This window comes from Suricata suricatta, chromosome X (genome assembly GCF_006229205.1).
Source record: "Suricata suricatta isolate VVHF042 chromosome X, meerkat_22Aug2017_6uvM2_HiC, whole genome shotgun sequence".
Classification (NCBI taxonomy): Eukaryota; Metazoa; Chordata; class Mammalia; order Carnivora; family Herpestidae; genus Suricata; species Suricata suricatta.
Window position 1 is genome coordinate 95106334 of NC_043717.1, and position 19259 is coordinate 95125592.

Genomic DNA, 19259 nt, shown 5'->3' on the forward strand with positions numbered 1-19259 from the left:
GTCAGGCGGCAGGGGAAAGGGGACAAAAAGAAGGGTATTTGTGGAAACAGAGGCAAGGGGGAAGTGGGCGGGGCGAGCAAAAACCACAGCCCTTCTGGTTCCCACGTATCTTAAAGGGGAAGAGAAGGGTGGCCGTCACAGATAATAATGTCACCGCTCTAACATCAATACCAAGCACGAGTTCAGAACACATCATCAAGCAGAAGATTTGTGAGCATTGCAAAAAAAAGAAGCAATCACAAGAAGCTGGCATAGTTTTATAAGAACAAGTCACGCCAGACTAACCTCCTTTCTTTTTATGATGGGAGTGTTGGGCTGAAAACCAAAAGAAGGCAGTGGACAGGCTGCCTCTGGGTTCTGAGCAGGCCTGGGACAGAGAGCAGTCGTGTCCCAGCCAGGCTGCTAGGAATGGTAAGGAATTCCACTGGCTGGTCCCTTCGCTGCTGGAATGGCTGTCCCCACAGGTGCCAGTAAACCAATTAATGCCAAGCTGAGAGAAAGTGTCTGATGGGGAACCTACGTGATGTGCTCTGCTCAGCACTACTATCAATGATTGCACTGACGGCACACGCGGTATGCGGATCGAGTTTACAGAGGAGGTGAAGCCGGAAGAACCGTTTAGCCATCTTGAAACCCTAGTGATCTCAACAGGCGAGCATCTTGGTTCCAACTTGGTAAGATGTCATACTCACAGAAGACCAAGACCCCAAGCACGAGACGAAGGCTGGTGACAACAGTTTGTGGAGAATTGTGCCTGACTTGGAAGTTGAACATGCACCGACTCTGGGGTCGGCTGCCTCACCAAAAGTATAACATGTAGACTACGGCTCTGCACTGGGCAATTCTTGGCACCAAGTCTAGGGGAATAAGCACCAAGTTGAAGCTTATTCACATGAGAGCAACTGGTACGGTGAAAGAGTTACAAGGAGATTGATGTGAGTCCAACAAACAGAAGAACTAGCAATTAAAGCTGACCAAAAATTCAATGAGCTGCCTCAGAAGGGGGTGGATTTTCTATCAGAAGTTGTTTCCACTCCAAGAGCAAATGATTCTCTCCAAACACGCTCTACAGAGGAGTCACACAGAGGTAGGAGGGTTGCATTCGATGACCTGTAAAGCTCCCCGTCAACTCGGACATACTGTGACATTATGGAACCACCTTCGTAATTTACAGAAATAAAAAGGGACACAGAACTAAAGCCAAACCTCTGGGTAGTGAATTAACACATGAAAAGAAAGATTCAGAACCGGGCAGAGTGACGAGGGAAGTGGGAGACAATCGCACTCCATTCTTTCTCCAAACTCCTCAGCTGTACGGATCTTGTTTGCATGAATAGCTTGGGAGTTTAAATAAACTTCACTTGGGTGGCTGAGATGTTTGTAATGAGGACAGGGGTGAAGGGAGTCAAATGGTGATGTGTAAACAACTTATTTCCCTGCCTTCTGTGAAAACAGAATTTGATGTTTTTCTATAGAGAGAGTGATTTATCTGGACAGGACCGAAAAAACAAACAACAACCTAACCCACTTGAAAAGGATTATTTGTGAAATAATCATTGAAACTCAATCTAAACCAAAGCAGATCTTCTATGAGCCCTTCATTAAGACATAAAAATAACACAGAGCATGCCCATAGGCAGACTGGCCTACATTTCTGAGGAAGAAGGGCCCAGCAGAGCCTGGCATACAGTACTTGCTCACTAAATAGCAGTCAGAAACAGACCAGATGAAGTGTTTGAGGCATCTGACCACAAATGCCCTCCAGATTCCGGCCTGCACTGGGACAGCAGGATTTAGGTCTTCTGCTCCAGGCAGTGGAACAGGGCAGTGCCAAGGGCTTGGTGTTCCCTGGCTGGGGACTCACTGAAGAGAACACCATTTGTGAAGCAGACTGCTCAGGGTCAGTCCCCTGGTACGATCAAGTGTGTGCTTCCCCAGTAAGCTACGGAAAAACGCCTAGATCTCTCTGCACGTTGGGAGGCGGCAGAGCATGCAATACTGGCCCACCACTCCTGGAAACCTGGACTCCGTGTTCCAACTTCTAGGGGGTTCTGCTTCAGGCATAGCCTTTCAGGTACATGAAAAGGTGGGAACAAAGATATTCCCTTGGGCAATGTGTAAGACAAAAGAAGAAAAAGTACAGAACACCCACTAAATGGTGTGCTGATAGGAGAATGGATGGGTGGGAATAGTATGTGGCTGTTTTTAAAAAAAGACCAAGTCTTTAAGTACATGTTTTGAAAGACCCAAAGATATACGAAGTGAAAACGTATGTTGGCAAAACAGTGTGGGCCCATTTAGGGAGGGGAAAAAATCGTGTGTGAGTGAGCAGCGAGCGTGGGCACGTGTACACAGAGGCGTGGGGAAAGTCTGGAAGGATACACACAGCAAACTGCAGTGTTTGCAGTTGGCAAAGTCAGGAAGACAGAGGGGGAGTGGAAATCGGGGATTTTCTCTCCCTCTTCCCCACCCTTTATATATATATGATTTCTTCCGTATGTCTAAATAGTGTATGCCTTTTCCCCAATCAGAAAAATTACCTTTGCACTTTGAAAAGAATATCAAATATGTAAAAGGAAGAAATCCTCACTCTCTCCCCCAGGTTTGCCGAGAGGGCCTTGGTGAAGGAGTCCAGCCAGGCCCGTGTGGATTCCCTGCTCTGCCCAGGGCGTCCCCATTCTCTCTCTTGGGGTGAAGGGATTACAGAGGGGACTGGTCCTTGGGGCAGTGCAGAGCCCTACATGGAGGGATAGTTTATAAATAAGCAATTTTCTCAGAAGGTCAAAACCCTGGGAGAAGCAGCAACCCTTGTAAAGCCTTCTCGTGAGAAACAGCACAGGGCTCGCCCAGGACTTTATATAACGCACCTACCAAAATGCTTGACATCGTCCGGGAAATACTTCTGATGGAGAAAACCTGGCACTTGAGGCGAACAGGAACCCAGTAAAATGAAGGTGCTGATTCACATAAGCCTCCAGGCAATAAAACCTTGATACCCACGTCCTTTTCTATCAAATCCTCGCAGATAACATGCGCACATGTATGCACGCGCACATACACGCGCACCCTTGCACACCCGCACTAGTTAGGGAAAGAAAATCAGGCAGCATCAAATAACAGGACTCAAGCACCAAAGCAAATCAATCACTGGGAGTTCCTCTTTGGTTAGTCACCAATGTCTATGTATAAAAAGAAGACTTAATGAAAGAAAGGTTAATGTACAGAGGCACCTCCTGGACGGCCATCTTCCTCATCAGGAAGAAGGTGGGAGCTCACTCATAGAACTAAGAGAACTGGATTACCAAGTTCAAGGGCCAGTTTTCCGACTGCCGCTTGCCAGCATGAGACTCCTGGTGAGTGGTTTCAGCCGGAGGTGGATGTGCCCTCCAGGGAACATGTAACAGCATCTGAGGACATTTTTAGTTTTTGCAACGAGGTAGAAGCCAGAGCTGCCGCTTAATCACTCTGCAATACCGAGGCCAGCCCTGCCCCCACAATGAAGAATTCTCTGGCCTCAAACGTCAACACCAAGGTGGAGAAATTCTGCTTTAGGCAAGTCGCTTCCCACCACCGGATCCTCAGTTTTCTTGCCTGGAAAATAGGAACCATGTGGCTCATGGAAGTAAAAATGTTTTAAAGTGTTAAGCTTTAGGTAAATGTAGGATTATCTGATTCTGGGGTCATTCTCAGACCTCAAGTCTATCAAACATGCCTGAGAACCGCTCATTTTCAGCTTAAAACATATTTATATTAAATTTAAATTCATTTATATAAATCCAAAGTATTTTTTTTTAATTTATTTCTTTTCAGAGAGAGAGAGCATGCATACGGGCACAGAGGAGGGGCAGAGAGAGGAGAAAGAGAATCCCAAGCAGGCTCCCCACTGTCAGCAGAGAGCCCAGTGGGGTGCTCGACCTCACAAACCCTGAGATCGTGACCTGAGCTAAAATAAAGAGTGGCCCTCAAATTCTTTTCTCAAGTTCTTATTAATTTTGAAAGACAGAAAGAGCATGAGCAGGAGAAGGGCAGAGAGAGGGGAGGGGAGAGAGCATTCCAAGAAGGCTCTGCACTGTCAGCTGCAGAGCCCAAGTCAGGGCTCAAACTCATGAACTGTAAGATCACGGCCCGAGCCAAAATCTAGAGTCAGATGCTTAACTGACTAAGCCACCCAGGCGCCCCTCCTTACAAATTATTTTTTAAAGTAATTTACGAAAGAGCCACAGAAAGAGGCTTGCCAGTGAAGGAGGTACTTGAGACAGAAGACACTGTGGAATAAGAGGCTGAAAAAAACAAAAAAACAAAAAACAAAACCAAAAAAAAAAAAAAAAAAAAAGAGGCTGAGACCAGACTCTCAAGCAAGTGCTTCTGGGCTTTGAATTCCAGCTCAGGCGTGTCACAGGTTTGTGATCAAGGACAAACATGGTATCTGTAAACACAAACTGAACCAAAAATCTGTAAAACAGGAAACCTACTTCATATGGATGCTGTGAGGATTCACTGAGTCAATGCATATAATGAACTGAGAACAGTGTGTGGTGGATGGTAAGTGCTTATGAAATATTGGCCAGCATTATATTTTAATGAAGCACACCAGAGGTGCAAGGAAGAGGGGGAACCCAATCCACTGGAGAGGGTCATTAGGGAAGGATTCCTGAAGAAGGTGCACCTGAGTTACCTCGTAAAAACAGATGGGCCCCAGAGGAAGGGCATAAAATTGGAGCTAGGGAGACAGTCAGGAGGCAGTTAAAAAGGCCAGGCTAGGGGCGTCTTGGTGGCTCAGTCGGTTTAAGCGTCTGACTCTTGATTTCAGCTCAGGTCCTACTTGAGGTTCATGAGTTCCAGCCCCCGAACTGGTCTCCTCGCTGTGAGTGCAGAGCCTGCTTGGGATTCTCTCTCTCTCTCCTCTCTCTCTCTCTCTCTCTCTCTCTCACTTTCTCCTTCTCTCTGCCCCTCCCTTGCTTGCACACTTTCTCTCTCTCAAAAAGAAATAAATAAACTTAAAAAGGGAGGGCAGGCTGCAGCTGAGGGTTGAAACCAGAGCAGTGGTTTTAAGGGTGGGGAAGAGGCGGAACCAGCAGGACTTGGCCGTGACTGGACACGGGAGAAGGGAAATCAGGAAGGGGTGGGCAGACGGTAGTACTTGAACAGATTGCTTTCCCTCTCCATGTTTCAGTTTTCCCTACCCATAAAGTGGGGTAAGTACCACCTACTTAACAGGATTACTGCAAGAATTAAATCAATTTTATTCTAAAACCCCAGCATAGTGGCACACAGTAGACAATAAATGGAACCTCTCACTATTATTATTACAATTCTTATTAACAATAATTATAACAGCTCTGGAAGGGGCCCCTAGATAACAGCCAGCCCAAGAGGCTCATCATCAGGAAGAGACTTACCAACATGACACTATCTGCTTATCATGGGAGCCATGAATCAAATATCTTCTGCCTCCTGGGTTTTTTTTCCCACTGTCCTCTTCTAAGTGATTGGTTGGAAGGTGCTTCCCCACCCCAGAGATGAAGGTGCGATGCCCATCTAGCCCAGGGTCAGCAATGGATTCTGAAACACCCGATGGATCACTTCCTTCTACTCCCTGTGAGAACTGTCCATACTTCTTTATCTCTTTATTAAAATGGAAAGCTCAGTGTACATAACCAAATGAAGCAACCTTGCTATTTCTGCAGATCTTGGGATTTTAACGGTATCACTTCCCAAGAGAATGAAATGGCATACAGTAGCTTCATTACGATCAGAACAAACCCAGCTGGGCTCTTGCATGGTGAACTCCACTGACGCTCTGCTGGGCTTAGCTCCGCTACTGCCGTTCCATTTCTTTAAAGGCTATTTACTGCACTCTGTTGACAAACATATGAGTGAAGCTTCTAATTCCGTGGACCAAATCCCAGCCGCTCTTAAAAGCAATATAGGTGAGGACGGAATAACCACATTTGAGAAAGGAGATGAGAGGCAACATCTGACACAACAGTTCTTCCTCGAGCCGAGTAGGCGTCTGGGTGGCAGTGGAGTATGCCAACGGTCAGGACCAATGGGATATTATTACATCTGGGAATCCTGACTTTAGTGAAGTTCAAATAGCTGACACTACTCATTTGAGCACCTTAAATAATCATAAATTTAAATCTATTTATTCCGACTAGGATTCTTCGTAGAATAGGGTTAAAGCTGAATGGAGTTTTAGAGATGAGCTAGCTTTCTGGTTCTTAAGTGTTTTGGGGGACAGGGAATCTTTTACAAATATGAGTTAAGCTATGTGCTCTCTCTCCAGGAAAGAAGCCACAAATACCTTAAGTTTTACATACAATGACAGCGGCTTCAAGGACCCACTGCAACGCATTCATGGACCTCAGTTAAAGCGGATGTGCTGGTCTACTCACTTCTTTAGACAAAGAAATTGTGCTTCAGCATGGCTAATTGCCCCAAACTCCATTAAGAAATTAGCCCTGTATTTTAAGATGTGAATTACACAAAACAACCTTAATTGCAAATAGTCCCTTACATAACTGTGTGTATAGTCCTGTTTGGTATAATACATAATTTTACTTTCATTTTTTTTAAGATTTTATATTTAAGCAATCAGTATACCTAACGTGGGGCTCGAACTCACAACCCTGAGATCAAGAGTCACACGCTCTACCAACTGAGCCGGCCAGGTATCCCTAATGTGCAGTTCAATATGCACATCTTCATATTCTCACAACTAACATAGATTAGACATAGTACCTCCATTGTATAGATGAGAAACTTTCGGTTTAGAGAAATTGCATGAAGTTCCACAAACATCCACTGAAAGTCTGCTTACTGTGCGTCTCCACCTACCAACACTGAACTAGGAGGTAGAGATGAAGAGAGGAACTCAAACCAGACCCTGGAGGACCTTTCAGTCCACTGGAGAGGACAGACATCCCCCTTGCCCCTCCACCCCCACCCGAAGCACATTATTTTGAGCTCGGTCAGTCCTGGGGCAGAGAAAGGACTTGGGGGTTGGTGGGACAGAGCGGTATGGCAGGGAAACCTAGCCTAACCTGCAGGATCGGGAAAGGATCCTGAGGGGTTCAGAAGGCTCACTGTAGGTCCCAGGGCTAGAACTTAAGGCGGGAGCTAGAATCTACATGTTCTGATTCCAAGGCTAGTGCTTCTCCGTGGGCTGAGCTTCCCAAGGGCCTTGCTGTTAGAAGAGGCTGGAAAATCACTCCTGGGAGCCCAGCTTCAGTCACGTGAGGAATAAAACCACCTAGCTCTTCAATTTTCCATAAATGTCATTCTCAGTTAGTACATGCTCAATACATGCAAATTTGCTTTAGCTCATGAAAATTAATTAGCCGTGACTCAACTTAAACATGAGATAATTCAGTATGCAAACCTGAAACACTTCCTTCCTACTAGTGACCATGTTACCCTACTCAAATGTCCTCTCTCCACGCTTCTCAATTTTCTAATCTTGCTTCCTTTGTGTTTTGCTTTGGCCCCAGGTATTTCTCTCTTTTCTTTCTTGCTATGCTGGTAAGCAGGGCCCCTGAATGGCTTGGTAGAAAAAAAAAAGAAACAAAAGTGATTCTCAGAGACACCACACAACTTATTGTAAGCACAAAGGCACGCTTCCACTAGTTTCACCGACTGTATTAAAGATGTGTGGAAACAAAAATACGGGCATGGTGGGCGTTGCTAATGGCCATGTGGACTGACACGGGGAAGACTGTTCAGAGAAGCTATATTTTAAATGTTTTTCTGTTTGTCTTCCCCTCTCAGTGACCTCCCCAATGCCAGCAGCCCACTCCACCATGCCATCCCATTCTCAAATAGGTCCTGAGCATCTAGAAAGCAAAAAGCACAATTTCCCTTTTCGGAGTCTCTGGAGCTATATTTTTAGCCTTGTCTGTAATAAGATTTGCAGTGCTCATGTTTTATTTGAATATTGTTCATTTTTCAGTTGAATGTGATTTTAAGGTTGTTGAGTCCTTTAATTTTTTTAAATAATTTATTTCGGGGAAACCTGGGTAGCTCAGTCAGTTGAGCATCCAACTTTGGCTCAGGTCATTTGGCTCACGGTTTGTGAGTTCGAGCTCCATCCAGGGCTTTACACTGAGAGCGGGGAGTCTGCTTCAGATTCTGTCTCCCTCTCTCTCTCTGCCCCTCCCCTGCTAGTGCGCACACACACTCTCTCTCTCTCGCTCTCGCTCTCGCTCTCGCTCTCTCTTTCAAAATAAATAAACATAAAAAAACTTTTTTAAGATTTTATTTTTAAATTACTTTCCACCCAACATGGGCTCAAGCCTATGACCCTAAGATCAAAAGTTACGTGCTCTACTGACTGAGCTGGCCAGGATCCTGTAATTTTTTAATGACCTCTGGAGGGCAAAATTTTCTAGGTAATATATTAGGGTATAATGTAAGCAAAGAAGAGTTGTGATTTGTAAAACTGACTTCCACATAATTTTTCAGAATCATATCTGTTGCATCAAGTCGGACTTACCTTCTGAGAGCCTAAATAATAGTACTACAGTTAATGATAATTATTTTCTAAAAACCTTGTATTTGTATGACAACTTAAGCATTATCTTATTTGGGTTTCATAACAATTTGACATTTAGGCAAAACTAAGATTATCCCCATTTTACAGATAAAGAAAACGAGGCTTGGAGAGGTTAAATGGTTAGTTCAAGGTCCCGTACCTCCCATATGACAGAAACGGGACAAGAAAACAAAGGTAAAAGTTTTTCACACATGCTTAAACCCCTAGGATAAAAAATATCATAGCTCTCTCACCTTGACTTAAAAGTGCTAACAACGGCTTGTGAAAAATGAAAAGCCTTGAAGGAAGGCAGAATAAAAATCTGAGAGACAGTCACTGATCTTTTATCTTCTAGACTTCAAGCCAAATCAAGTTCTTCAAAGAAAACCCAATAAAGCCCAGACATTTTCATCATAACAAAATAAATAATTCAGTCAGGTTTTAGAGGGGTCCTGCATTATGATTGGCTATTTGATATATGTATGACTTAGCCGCCACTAAACTGATTAAAGCTAACCGCATTGACGCAGCTATGTCGACAGAGACTTTGACACTGACAGTTATGAATGGAAAGTGTAAATAACGATAAATAACCTGGAGCTTCCACATTTACTCCTAATGGAGGATTTAGTACTTCCAAAAGTCAAACTCCTGATAGGCTGAAAATTACAGCCTTTGGTCTATCTGGCGCCAAAGAAACTGCTGAGATTCATCACTTCTCCTCTCTTTAGGAAGACATCCCCGGAGCCTTGGGTCCTTCCAGGCAGACAGGCGAGTTTGATTTAAAAAAAACCTCAGATGCTTTGGACTGCAAGCAGCTGTAGAAATTATCTGGCCTAACCTCACATTTTATATAGGAGAAAACTAATGCCCAGAAAAATAAAATTAATTGCGTAAGGTCAGTCAGTGAGCCATGATGTAGTCAGAGCTACGGGCCATATCTTCTCACTCACATTCCAATGCTCTGGTCACTAGACCACACAACAGGGAAAACCTCCACCCAGAGTGCACAGGCATCCCCTCTCTCTTCTCTGTACCTCTGTCTCTTTCTCTCTCTCTTTCTCTTCCCCCATCTCTCTCTCATGTGCACACACACATCAATTCTGAATTATAATGGACCTACAGTGTTAAGTGAAGCCATAGTCTCTGTGCTGAATTACTACTGGTCTCCACAGAAACAGATCTGAGGAGGACACTCAGTTGTAAAATTATGTGCAATTTTTCAAGTTCAAGTCCATCTTGTGATCACAAACTAACGTCCTATTTGAAGGCACACATAAAAATAAAGGCAGCATGCACACTGGTTTATCACTAGCACTGTTCTAGTGATAAAGTAGTATGCAGTGTCATTCCATTTTTGTTGTAAAATCTACATGTGTGTGTTTGGATACATTCAGAGAACAAGTAGAAGGCCTATGTAAACATCTGAGTGTTAAATCTTGGGGTGATGCTTACAGTCTCTTTTATATTTCCCACTATTTACTAATTTCACTTCTGAAATTAACACCCATTATTTGTGCAGTAAAGTGTCAGCAGGATAACAGATAAGGAATAGCATTAGAAACGTTATAGGGGCATCTGGGAGGCTCTGCTAAGCATCCAGCTTCAGCTCAGGTCATGATCTCATGGTTCATGGGTTTGAGCCACGCATAGGGCTCTGTGCTGACAGCTCAGAGCCTGGAGCTCGCTTCGGATTCTCCTCTCTCTCTCTCTCTCTCTCTCTCTCTCTCTCAAAAATAAAAACTTCTTAAAAAAAGAAATGTTATAACAAAATAGACATATCAAACTCGGTATTTTTTCAGGCTCCAAAATAACTTCACAACATGAACTGATGGTCAACTAAGCTTATAACATAAAACCTGTTCAATTAGAATTTCCCTCCTGGGAGACTGAAAACACTTTGAACCTGATAATCATCCCTTTCCATGTATATATTTGGTCTGTAAAATAGGGAGGCCAATTTATTAAGTTACTGTGCCCAGAAGAAGTCTCACTCAAACTCTGGAAAAGGTAGCTCAACAAATAGGATGTTTTCCTGGAAGATGTTCACTAATCTGAAGTGATGAAGGAAAGGATAATGTAAGTTAGTGGAGTGGGATTCACAACTACTTTCCAAGAACAACAAACAGCAGCTAACATTTACTGAGCACTTGCTACGTACCAGGTGCCTTGCATTTGCACGGGTTATGTCATTTTGTTCTCACAACTGTGTATCGCTAGGTACATCCTATCATTTATTATCTCTGTTTTAGAGATGAGGAAATTGAGACATGGAGAGGTTAAGTGGACTCCTCTACACTATAAGATTCACGCTCAAATCAATTGATTGCAGAATCTATTTTTTTGAGAAAGAGAGAGAGAGAGAAAAAGGCACACACATGCGTGAGCAGGGGAAGGGGCAAGAGAGAGAATCTTTTTTTTTTTTAATTTTTATTTTTGAGAGACAGAGAGTGTGAGCAGGGGACGGTCAGAGAGAGAGGGAGACACAGAATCTGAAGCAGGCTCCAGGCTCTAAGTGGTCAGCACAGAGCCCAATGCAGGGCTCAAACCCACAAACCATGGGATCATGACATGAGCCAAAGCCGTACACTTAACCGACTGAGCCACCCAGGCACCCCGAGAGAGAGAGAATCTTAAGCAGTCTCCACACTCAGCGCTGAGCCCAATCCAGGGCTCATTCCCACATCCACGGGATCATGACCTAAGCCAAAACCAAGAATTGGACACTCAACTGACTAGTCACCCAGGCGCCCCTGGAATCTCTTCTCTTAAACACAACACTACCTTTTATTATTTTTCCATAACTAAAGCAATTCAAACTTGCTGCTAATAAAGCGTTTCCAAGTAGAGGTTCTATCAGGCTTGCTTTAATAAGCAAAGCTTGTTGTAATTAGGTAATTAATGGACTTGCTCAAGTCCTTCAAGCACGTTAAACATGGCTTCCTGCAAATCTTATATACACTATTAATTTGTTTATCAGAATCTTTCTTCATAAACGGGATGAAAGCAAACTTCAGTCCAAGTCAGATTATCACAATATTCAAATTAACACAGCCAGCGTTAATGAGAGTTCACTCTAGATCATTAATTTTTACAAAATATTTACCTCCTGCCTTGAGTTCACTTCTGCCATTTCAGCATTTATTACCTATATATCTAATGTACAAACATATGTTTGCACTATTACAGTTTTCACATAAAGAGCTTCAAAATAAGAAGAAAAAGGCCAACTACGGTCTTGCTTAATTGTGAGACATTTCTGACATAGTCTCTGAGGAACTGGGCTTTAATTATTTGTTAAAAGCCTAGTCTGATGCCAAGCAAATAAATAGAAGAAAATGCTCAAGTTGGCATAGGTAATGAACACTTCCATCGAATGTCCTTAAACAGTCCTCTCTCTTGTTTTTTTCTTAAAGTAAGCTCTACTAGGGGCACCTGGGTGGCTCAATCGGATAAGTGTCCGACTTCGGCTCAGGTAATGATCTCATAGTTCGTGAGTTCAAGTTCCGCCTTAGGGTCTGTGCTGACAGCTCATAGCCTGGATCCTGCTTCGGATTCTGTATCTCCCTCGCTCTCTCTGCCCCTCCCCCACTCTTACTACAGCTCTCTCGGTCTCTCTCAAAAATAAATAAAAACATTGAAAAAGTATTTTAAAAGGGTGCCTGGGCGGCCCAATTGGTTGAGCATCTGACTCTTGGTTTCCACTCAGGTCATGATCTCACAGTTTGTGAGTTTGAAACCCCATAGAGGGCTCTGTGCTGATGGCGTGGAGCTTGCTTGGGATTCTGTTTCCCCGTCTCTCCCCGCCACCCCCACCCCTGCTTGTGTGAGCTCTCTAAAATAAATTATAAAAACTAAAAAAAAATATTTTTAAAAATGTTTACATAAAGTAAGCTCTACTACACCCAACATGGGGCTTGAACTCATGTCCCTGAGATTAAGAGTCACACTCTCTACCAACTAAGCCAGTCAGGCGCCCCAGTCCTCCCTCTTTCTTAAGTTTGATGTTCCAAAATTTGGTGCTTGAATTAGTGCTGCTCCACCCCACTCCCCAAAACAAATAATCCCCATTAGGCTGCTTTGGCCTATCCAGCCTCAATGTCCCATGCACTTTGCAAAGCTAAAGTTTCTGAGCAGTTGTTGGCTCCTTATTTTGATTCATTCACGTCACGGTCCCAATGCTCTCATGCCTCCATTCCCACAACGAAGAAAATAACAATTTCAACTTGGAAAATGAGTGGAAATACAATCATTGTATGCAATGTACACTGAAATTGAGGAAAATGGCAGTGTATACAAACCATAACTTATTATATTTTTAAAATATTGAGTATTACTACCAGTATCTACCTCTGTATAGGAGAATATGGGTATACACCAGGAAATCGAGTTTAAGGGGCCCGATTCAGTGTTTACCCTACATGGACTTCATGAGCAAGGAAGTGACAAGCCCACATGTCCCCCTAATACTGGAGTGCCCACATGTTAACTAGGCCAAGAAAGAGAGGCCCTGTGTGGTGTGGCTAACTACTTATGGGAATAATTTCACCATACAAGTATAGCAAATTTATTTTGGTTCCAGATATCACTTTCCCCATTAACTCGGGAGACCAAAGGAGCATAACCGCTTTCCTTTCATCCCTGTCAAACGCAGCAAGTTTCTCAGGAAGCAAATACTATTTAAATCATTTTCATAATTCCAAAATGCCTGTAACACAAGTCCAGGGTCTAATTATGCCACTTAAATTTGTTGAAGATGTTTGGGTTTTTCTTTTTTTAATTTCAATAACGAAAGAGCCCAAGGGTTTAAAGCCCTAATAATCTAATAAACTTTGCTAAGTGAACATTGTAACAGATACGCCTGGATGGGATTTTGTAAATACCAGACAATTTCCCCTGATCTTTATCAGGGAAAAGAAGTCTAAATCTTTGGCAGGAAGAAATTAAATGTAGTGCAAAATAATAACATCTGGCCAGATTGTGTTTGTCAGAGCAGCAGCCCCTTTAGATGTGAGGCTGAAAAGCACTAAAATGAACTCTGAAGGGTGTGTGTATGTGATGCTTTATGAGGCAACAGGAAAGGTTGTCACAATGCCACAGAATACTCGAGGTCCAGTGAACCCACCTAGTATGTCCTGGCAGAGAACTCTTTCACATTAAAGGAATCTGAAGCCTTCTGCCAAATAAAATTGGGTGGCCATTCTTGGGGTATTTTGTTTATTTCTCCAGAAATAACAAATTCTCCAGAAAAAAAACAAATGTACAGATTCCAACAGCACATTCTATTTTTCAAACTCTCTACGATCATGATCATTTTTATGGGTTGTTAAGGCTTATTTTTATCTTCAAACTCCAAGGAAGACAGTGTGGTTCATTGAAAAGAGCAATGACTTGGAAGTTAGAAACTTAATGCTGCCACATCCTGGGTGTGCAGCCTAAGGCAAATTGCTTACTGCCTCTCAACTCCAGTTTCCATATCTTGTGAAACAGAGAGAATCATATACAGCGAAATCATTGTTGTTATCAAGAATAATCAAACCTGGCACATAGTAGACTTCCAGTAAACGAACCTTGCTTCTCCTTCATGGAAGTGACCCAGATGAGTTCAGATGCCTAACCTCACCGCCTTTCCAGAGTCGCCTGACCCTCACGAGGGCTTACATTTTGAGAGCGCACACTATCTTCCCCTCCCATCAAAACAAAAGCAAAACCCCTCCAGGTTACATTTGAAATAACACGTGCATCTTCTCTTACTACAAGCCATCTCAACCATCTGGCGGAGACTGCCAGAAAGAACATACTCTGTTTTTCTACTAATGATTACTTTGATGCATGAGATACTTTAATTGTTTTTCTTGCCTCTCTGATTTTATTTTTAATCTGGCATTTAGAGAGAGAGAATTATGGTCATCTCATAGTTTAAAAAAAAAGGTTGTCTCAATAAACATCTCTTTCCAGAATATATACCACAAAACTATGCTAAACCACTGGTTTATCTGATAGGCCAGTATATCTGTTTCAAATATTAATTGCTAGAAAGAGTACTGCTTTTCCAGTCCCCAGGGAATAGGAGTGTGGACAGAAGGCTTTGGGGTTTTCCCCCACCTACTACTCTGTTGGAGAGGAACTGACACTTGGGCCTCACTGATTGGGCTTCATTAGCTACCCTTCAAGGGCGGGGGCAAACATACAGACTACATCAAAGACTAGTTCCCGAGCCCATTTGCCCAGCTGGGAAGGTGGGATGGATGCCCAGAATCCATGCTCCAGGCAGAGACTGGTGGCAGGCAACATTTCACCACCCTCCAAGCACCTTTCCAACTGGAACATAGACCCCAGTGTACTTTAGATCAAGACTACTTTCTATTACATGGCCAGAAAGAAAAGGCGGTGCTATTTTCAGTACAGTAAACATGAACTTACTCAGATCAATGGTCAGTGTCAGGGGATAGCTGCATAACAACAACAATAATCCTTTAGACGTTCGAGACATTTTCATATACGTTACCTCTTCTGATCCTCAAAAGGTCTGGTGGGTTGGCAGGGCAGGTGGCATCTGGCACATACGAAAACAAACTCAGGTGCTTTAAATTACTTACCAATTCTCACCCAGCTAACGTCAGAACTGGAAACAGGACACATCTTTGATTCATGCCAAGGTTCTTACCAATCAGTAGAGAATCAAAGAATATATTAAAGACCAAAGGAAGACATTGATACATTTGACTGAAATTGTTTTTAAACCTCCATAAAAAATGGAAAATGGAAAATCAAATAAACAATAAATGGAATTTCTAACATATAAAATGGATTAGCATCCTGAATATACAAAGAGGTCTTCCAAATCAATGAGAAAAGGGCATCTCAGTAAGAAACAATAAATGGCTAAATTTTTTGATGATAAAAGAATATTAATAACAAGATCACAAAATAAAAAGTACATATTACCATCAAATCTCGCCAGTAACCAAAGAGTACTACTTTCTATGGGGTTACCATAAAATGGCAAATAATCAGAAAAACCGAGTCATATATTGCTAGTGAGTGTGAAAACAGATACAATTTTATGGAAATCACATAGGCAATAAATGTGAGAAACCTTAAAAACTGACCCAGAAATTCCAGTGCCAGGAATTTATCCTGTGGAAATAATTAAGGATGTGCATAAATATTCAGTTACATGAACATTATATATCTCAGTAGGGTTTACTGAAAGGAACCTAAATTTCTATCAACAGAGGCTGGATTAATAACATATAGGGTAGCCACAAGACTTAAGTACTATGTAGCCTCTATATACTATATTTCGATGGCATTATAGAAATACATTATTGGCATGGAAAGAAAGCTGTATCACATGAAAAAGCAACAGAATCCATTTTTTAAATTATACCTATATATGTATAATACTGAACCAAAACATGCAAGATTATATACCAAAATGTTAATAGCAGTTATCCCGCAGGAGCTAATGTTTAGGTCATTTTATTTTCCACTTTCTTGGGCTTTTTTATGTTTTTTCCTTTTCTCTGATGAACATGTACAGTCGTCCCACTTCTTATCCGTGGGGACACATTTCAAGACCCCATGTGGATACCTGAAACGTTGACAGGACTGAAAGCTCTACAGTTTATGTATTTTCCTACACATACATACCTCTGACAAATTTTCATTTATAAATGAGGCACAGGAAGCGATGAACAACGACTAATAATAAAATAGAATGACAACAATATACTGTAAAAAAAAAGTTATGTGAATGTGGTCTCTGTCTCAAAACATTTCATTGTCCTGTACTCACCTTTCTTCCTGGGACGACGGGAGATGATAAAATGCCTACAGGGTTAAGATGAAGTGCGGTGACTGATGCAGGCGGGGGGACGTAGAGTTAGGCTACCACTGACCTTCTGATACTGTGTCAGAAGGAGGATCATCTGATCCCAAACTACACGTTTCCCTCGGGCAATTGAAACTGGAAAGTAGAACGGCAGATTGTGGAGAGGGGGGACTACTAGAGTACTTATTTCTGTAGTCAAAACTTATTTAAAAAAAAAAAGAATATCTGGAAAGAAAATTTGCTCTATTACTTTTAAGTGCTCACAGTAATCAGGAATGACACATAAGAGCGTATTTGGAGAAGGTGACAAGGTGTCACGATTCTCATGACTCTTGGCCACCAGGTATAAATCCACGGCACTGAGCCTTGTTCATAGAGCCCTGTGAAGAGCCGGGGAGTGGAGACCACAAGCCGAGACAGGAGCTCACACAGACGTAAGACACTCCATGTCAAAACGGGCAAGCATCAACCTACGAGCTACACTTTTAAGATCTTATATCTGAGTAGATTTTAAAACCCAAAAGTAAATGCTGCAGGCAACAGGTTATAGGTCTTTCTATTTGGTCATCGTGGTACTTGTTGCAGAGGAAGTGGAAGAGTCTGGAAATCTGTCCCCGTGAAGTCCACTAATTTTAATTGTGTGTGGGTGTAGGTGCGCATGTGCGTGCACGTGCGTGCATGCACGTGTGTGTTTTCACACATTCACCATCTAATATCTCATCCAGGGATATAGCCGTGACAGAGAATACACATAAGCCCTCCTCTCAGATCATTCTCCAGAAAAGCCATGTTAACCAAATCCACGCGTGTATTACTACAAATTTGCTAAGTGTCAAAAGGAAAAACACAGGATCCCAGGAGAGGAAATACAGTGGCAGGTGCTCTAATCCAAGGATGCTAAAAAACTTCAACGGAAGGAGGGAAGCATCATAAACATCATGGTTTCCTTTCATCATTTTTGTGCACCTTCTTCTCCTAACGCAACCCAAGGAAATCAGAGTCTGCCATTGCTAGTTAGATCTCGAGGCTACGTTAACTCATTCAGACCACTAGGGGACCATTTAGAAACTGCACACTATTTAGACTTAAATACACACACACACACACACACACACACACACACACACAGAGAGAGAAAGGAAGAACACATAAACGTTATAAGCGGGCTTTTTTCTGAGGGCTAGGATTAGGAGTGGGTATACTAGAACATTTTTAATTAATTATATATATATTAAAGCATAGAAAAGCATTTGTTCTAAGAATATGGGCCACGTATGTGACAGTCAATACTGCAAAGCAAAGCTATCACAGACGTCACCTATGATTAGACTTACAATTGCACAACAGGAACTAACGAAAACAATGGCTGCCATGCTGAGCTCTTCACGGCCCTCATCTGATTTAACCCTGTTTAAAGTTAATGGCTCGGGGACAAGTGACTTGCTCTTGGTCACAAAGAGAGGACGTGGCAGAGCTGGGACTGAGACTCCAGTCTGCCGGAAGCCAGAGCACATGTCACGCACACCATGCCACTCTGCATGTCTCGTCGGCATCTTGCCCTTTCAAGAGGGAAGGCTGAGATGTGGTAGTGCCAGCCGGGGAGGCCAGAAAGGCTGGCATCTAGGAGGCAATTAATAGTGGTTAAATTTTAATTTAATTTAGAAAAAGATGTGCACTGATTTACCTGACTCCCTTACCTGCCCTTCTCTTTGATCAAGAGCTGTGCCTGTCCGGGGAATTCATACAAGCAATATCCTCCAAGAACCTCTACCCTCTAGTTGGAATTAATCTTCTCCAACCTCACACTCCCCCTACAGAGGCGGGTCTCCTGTGAAGCTAATGAAGTCTAAGCTATGGGGACCCACGCGTGCAAGCCACCTCCGGCAAAGGCCATGGGCATTTTGTAGTTTCAATGAGGCCTTCTTTTCCTTAAAGAGCGCTCCCCAGACCGTATAAGCTTGGGACCCTACAAAACCTGAATCTACCCTTATTCCCCCTAGAAAACTGCTGAAACACTTCCTACAGCACTGCTCTTAGGATGCTTTGTACCCGACTTATTCATGTATAAAACTCTTGTTTTCCAGAATTTGAAGGTAAGCATGAAGTAGTTTTTGTCTTTGAATCCCCCTCCCCCACAACGCCTACCTCCATGCTAGGTACATGCTCAGTAAACGGTTTTCAATTAAATGCAACAGAATTCCTTTGCAAGAAAGCTAGAACTGGGGAGGTTGCCCATTAACCATGAAACAAAATACAGGGAGGTGATGTATAACATATGGTAATTAAGGGCCAAGGCCAGGGTTCGATTCCTGTCTCTGCCATTTCTTGGCTGACGTTAGACAAGTTACTTCATCTCTCTCTAAACCGGGCCTCAAGGCCAAAAGAGGCTAATGATAGTATTCACCTCAGAAAGCTGCTGTGAGGTTTCAATGAGGTGATCCAGACAGAACACTTCGGAACAGGACACTTTCCACTCATCCCTCACTGACAGTGCGTGTTCAGAGAGGAGGTTTGATTCTTGGCCCAAGCCCTCAGCTTTCCTCTCTCCACACCCATCCCACGTGTCCTATCTATCCCCACCCAGACTCATTCAAACCCAGCCCAAAGGCCCCCAGGGCCCGCCCTCTTAATCGGTAGCCGGACCAGGAAGCAAAGGAGCCCAAAGGCAGGAAACCCAGTTCTGCCTTTGCTGGTAGTCTAGGTGAGAGCTGATGGCGCCTGGAAATCAAATCAGAGACAGGGCCAGCAGGCATCAGTGCGCACTCACGGAGACCCCTGAGGCCCAGAGAGGATGCGGGGGGGGGGGGGGGGGGGGGGGGGGGGGGGGGGGGGGGGGGGGGGGGGGGGGGGGGGGGGGGGGGGGGGGGGGGGGGGGGGGGGGGGGGGGGG

At 43.3% G+C, this 19259-nt stretch overlaps 1 protein-coding gene and 1 non-coding gene across 2 annotated transcripts in view; both read right to left on the reverse strand.

The window, feature by feature from the left end:
* Window positions 1-19259, reverse strand: part of GPC3 (glypican 3) — a 394908-nt gene that overhangs the window by 368849 nt on the left and 6800 nt on the right. The window lies entirely within an intron of this gene.
* TRNAK-CUU lies at window positions 6604-6676 on the reverse strand. Its single transcript has one exon. It is a non-coding gene; the product is annotated as a tRNA-Lys (tRNA).